Source organism: Pygoscelis adeliae, unplaced genomic scaffold, assembly GCF_000699105.1.
Source record: "Pygoscelis adeliae isolate BGI_AS28 unplaced genomic scaffold, ASM69910v1 Scaffold368, whole genome shotgun sequence".
Classification (NCBI taxonomy): Eukaryota; Metazoa; Chordata; class Aves; order Sphenisciformes; family Spheniscidae; genus Pygoscelis; species Pygoscelis adeliae.
Genome location: NW_008825301.1, coordinates 746,359 through 751,448, shown reverse-complemented (window position 1 = coordinate 751,448; position 5,090 = coordinate 746,359).

Genomic DNA, 5,090 nt, shown 5'->3' with positions numbered 1-5,090 from the left:
AAGAATAGAATGAAAGTGGGGGTTTGCTGTTAAAAAAAAAAAAAGAAAGTAAAAATGATGGCACTTGTGACTCATTACCAGACTACATGAAATCTTTACCTTCATCTGCTGCTCTGGGGGTGATTCAGCTCAGTTTAACACTAACACATGCCAATAGCCATCTGTGTTTGTAATTAAAAAATAAAATATTTACAGCAAATGGCTTGATTTAGAAAATCTTAAACTGTACAGTGGGGTGGCCTGCAGGGGAAGGAGGTGAGCGCCTGGGAAGGTAATTTTTGCCCAACTACTTCTGCCAGCTCGGAAAAGGGATTGTAACACTGAGAGAGAAAACCAGGCTGCCCTGCAGCAGTCTGGCCCCTGCTGCTCCATCCTGGGGGGAGCTGGACAGGAAAGGGCCAGGGCAGGCTGCAAAGGGGCTCTGAACATTTAGGGAAGGAGAAGGGCGTGTGGGGGGAAGAGGCAAAGAAAACGCTGAGTTTATCTTCTTTGAGGAGAAAGAAGGAAAGGTGGCTGCTAAATGTCATTTATGCCTCGTGGTTCTCATACAGTAAATATGGTCACATGCTGCTGCGTGCTGAGCCTCCTACATGCATTTCACTGCAGGGTGGCACCCACACTGGGGCTTGGGGTGACACAGAGGCACCATCCATCCTCAGAACGGAAAAATCCAGAGCTCATCTAGCCATAGTGAGGGATCCAATGTGGGCATCCCTCAGGCTCCCTCCCTTGGCTGAAGTCCAGCCAGCTGCAAGGTTTTCTACCCAGGCTGTCCCTCCAGACAGTCCTTCTCATCTTAGGAACTCCTTTGCTACAACATCTGCCTGCTTTTTAGCTGCTCTGGTACTCTTTGTCCTCTAGGATCTCCCATAAACTCAAGAGGTTTATGTCCCAAAACTGGCAGCGAAAAGGGGGTGAGGGAAATGGGCAGGGAGAAGGGAGTAGAGTGCCGCCTTCTTTCTTTCTGGAGTGAAAGACTGGGGAAGAATGAGAATGGGCGTTTATGGGACTGAAAGATTTGGAGATCTCTAGTTTCTGGTTTGCATGGCATAGTGAATGTTTGTTTTATTCTTAAAATAAAAAGCAGATATGTTGAAGATATGGTGTATGATGCGAAGTTTTGAAGTCTTCTTGCCTGCCCTTGTGAGGGCAGGGAGTGGGTACAGAGGTGCACGTCTCCCATACTCTTGCACTCTAGCAGCAGCCACTAAGGACGTTTTCTTTCCTCGCAGCTGACACTTTGGCACTTACTTAATGGGACCAGACATATTTGGCCGGGAGAAACTTTAGTTCTGTTGGTGATGAGTGGGAGAGAAGGAACCCAACTTGACACACAGCTGAGTTTGCAGGGCTGACAGTTAAAGGAAAATAATATTGCATGTGAATTTAAGCATGCTTGATGTGAAATTGTGAAAGATAATGAACTTGGAATCCCATCATACTAATTTTATAGGATCTTCTAGGGCTAAAACTGTATATTTATAAGATAGAGATATTATTCTGTTTTTTTTTTTTTTTTTTCCTTTTTGTAGATGAGCCCAGATTAGTTTTTATTTGCTGAACTTAGAATAGTGCCTGAGCTGCTGAGCGATTTTAGTTTTCTACAAATTGGGTTAGACTGGGTCAGCGATTGACCTCCATTACACTAGTGCAAATTGGACATGGATGTGCTGACATAAGTATGACTGGAGATGCCCATTAGGGTAGCAGAAATTATGTTATAGAAATTAAACTGATTCCCTCTTTATTCTTTTTTCATTATGACAGTATCAAAACTGTTCTTGAAAGCTTCCAGCTGATAAACGGTATTTGTAATATTGAACATGGTTTTGTTTTCCTTCTGCACCAGTAGCTAATGCAGATAAGAATTTGTGCAAATACCATGATGAGTTAATATTTTAATGTAATTGGGTAAAATACACTTTGGTCTTCTAAAAATACTTAGATTGTGCTTATTTTATTTGGTTTAGTAAACCATGGTTATAATACCATATGATTCACAGTAATATTTTATTGCATAGTATATTTTATAACTGCCTTACCATGAAATGTATTCTGAACACATACGATTTGTTCAATGTATTTGTTCAGTGCATTAAAAAAATGTATTTCTATGAGGCCAGGTACTTATAATCTAACATTATTCAGGTTACAAAGTCAAGCCTTTATGACTATTGATTAGCAGTGCTGTCCCCGCAACCCGTGTTCCTGTGCGTTAAGATATAAACATTAATTACACTATCAGATGCTGCTTTTTTTCCCCCAGGGTCTCTGGCTCCATCAGTGCATATGATGGACAAAGCTTACCTAATGAGCGTCTACCTACTGTTTACCCTGGCTGTTTGTGCCTTTCACTGCATGTTTTTTGAACCCTGCTGTTAATACAGGCTTATTAACTTGTGGGCTTTTCTGTCATGGTTATTGCTACAGCAACAAACATGGATTAGCATCTCTGTGATACCTGTAAAGAGAGGGCATGAACTGCATTCAGTGGGAGTCAAGGTACAAAAAATAAAGCCAAAAGTACTTTAATTTGGGGAATAATGCAACTTGAGATGCCCAGGTACTGAATTTTGGGATGACTTAGCATTATCTATATGTTCTGTTATATTACCTTGTGTCTGAAGTACCTCTTCCAGTCTATTCTCTTGCAGCTGTGAGCACTGAGCAGGTTTGTGGATCAGGTCTCAGGATATTGTTTTGGCCACCAGAATGTGATCCTCTCTGAGAAATCTAGATTAAGTCGATTGCTTTGAAACTCTGTGGAATTGGTTGAGAGAAAATCCAGTTCTTCGGGGCTGCACTGCCTTACGCAGAGAAACTATTCTTCCTGTATTCTCTCAATACATACTTTTCATCTCTTCTAATTACAGAGGTTAAGGTCTCTATGGACAACAGATTTTTTTTTTTTTATGGCACAGTCCTGATTCCAGTTTATCTGTAAAAGAGGATCCGCTGTGCCCTGGAGTAGATACAGGAAAAACTGTATGCGCTTCTGAACTGTCTTGTATGCGAGGAGGAGGTGAATTCAAGTCATGCTGACAGCTTTAATTTTGTCCTGTCTTAATGATGACCTTGGTAATGTTCTCTTAATGTAGTCACCTGTTTGTGTGCATGTAGTTTTTCCTGTTCTTTAAAAAAAAAAATCAAGGTGAACTAATATGGTAAGTGACAACAAAAGCAGGTAGATGTCCTTTACGAAGAAACTGCAAGGGGGCAGACCATGTGAGGACAGTTCCGTTGCTTGCTCCCAATTCCATCCCTTTGCCTAAGTTCAGCATCCAACCTGACTTCCCAACCCGCTCTTATTCTCACCCTGGCATTTTACTGCTTCCCTATTACAGTGTCCATCTGCTTCCACTGTGTCAGCAAAGTTCATAAACATTGCTATCAGCCAGTATCAAAGTTCATAGGAATTGCTGTCAGACAGTGTCTGACTGTGGCCCTATTTGCTCCCTTCCCTGCAGTCTGTCCCAGTCCCTCTTATAACTTCTTTTCTCTTATCCTCCCAGTCCAATTCTTCACTAGGTTTCCTTTTTCAATTTCAGGGTCTGGCCCTGCTACACACTAGCTGGCTTCTGGATGGTGATACCAGAAAAGCAATGCCCCTTCCAGTTCCCTCTCCTATTCCCAGCCCTCCTCTTCTCTCCTTGCAAGGTCCAGCTCGCTCTCCCAGCTCCTACCGCATTGTGTCTCTCCTTGGCATTTCCCCAATCAACTTCCATTTTTAATTCCTTTGCCATACCCTCTTTTATAAGAAATTTCTAATCCTGTCTCTTTGCTGGGCCAATTTGTCTTCCATAACACATAGGAGGACAGAGTGACTCCCTTCTCCCTAGTCCTGTTTGTCTGTCTCTGTACACGTCTATAGTCTTAGTTTCCTTGGCTAGAAAAATCCACGTGCTCCATGTTTTCTTCCAGTCTCCCTTCTGACAAGCCATTTCCAGTCTCCTTGGTTTCCCTTACTGACTCTCAGTCTCTGTGTGAGAAGCCCAGCCACCTTTACTCAGTCCCAAACTTTGATTCAACTGTTCAACTTCCACTTTTTCTTATTAACATTACTGTCTCGGCCTGATAGCTGGTGGGGTATTTGAAAGCATCCAGACACTGACCTCCTACTGAAATGGCTTGCATAATACCTCTGAATGCCCCATTTTCAGATGTCCCTTTCCTTCGTGATCTGCTCTGTCTGCTTTTGTCTGACTTAAACAGCTTCTACACAGAGGAGCGCCATGGGATTGCTAAGAGAACAGAGAGACAAGCTGTCTCCTTAATTCGGGTGCTTGACCCTTGTCTAGCAGTTAGTAAAGTAGCTATTACAGGGGAAAAGACATTTTTGAAGCTTGGCTTGAAGCATGCTGGAGTTCTCAATGTCCACCATACCTCTGAGCTGCGTGAGCCTTTGGAGCTTGCTCAGGCTGGAACTAGCAGGGACTGTCCTGCTACGTTTGACACTGTCTCAATCCAGTCCTTGTGAAATCTGACTTTCTTTTTCTACTCAGGATTTTATCTGGACAAAGCTGACACAGTGCAACTGCCTTTTGTTGTTGCTGAAATAACCACAAGTCCTGACTCAAACAAAATCTCTGCCCTAAAATGCTGTAAAGCACGGCAGGGAGGCAAGGATGAGCGGGAGGGAAGGAAAGAGAGGGTGCTACAGCTACGGCTCTAGAGAAAAATTCACCAGTAGTGTTTCCAACAGTAGGGCTGTAAATAATGCCCATGTAAAATTTACTTGCTGTAAAAGGATGCCTGTGATCATATTTTGTTTCTGTGTAACTAATTTAGTACATTGAGACTTGTCATACTACTACTTCAGTCTTGGGCACAAACAGTGCCAATGTTGCCTGAAAGTTGCAACATTTAATAATTTACAGCAAGAAGGCATACTTCTAGAGGACTCAGATTGCATCCTGAAGGCAACTGCTGATGCACACTGGTAACCTGTGTGAACTACATACTTGGCTGCTCTGAGTTAAAGGCCAGAGACATTCTTCACCCTCAAGTACTTTAAGACACTTGTTGATACTTCGACATGAATTAAATGTTTTGGGCTCCAATTAAGATTAATTTTTTTTTCCCTATGGTCT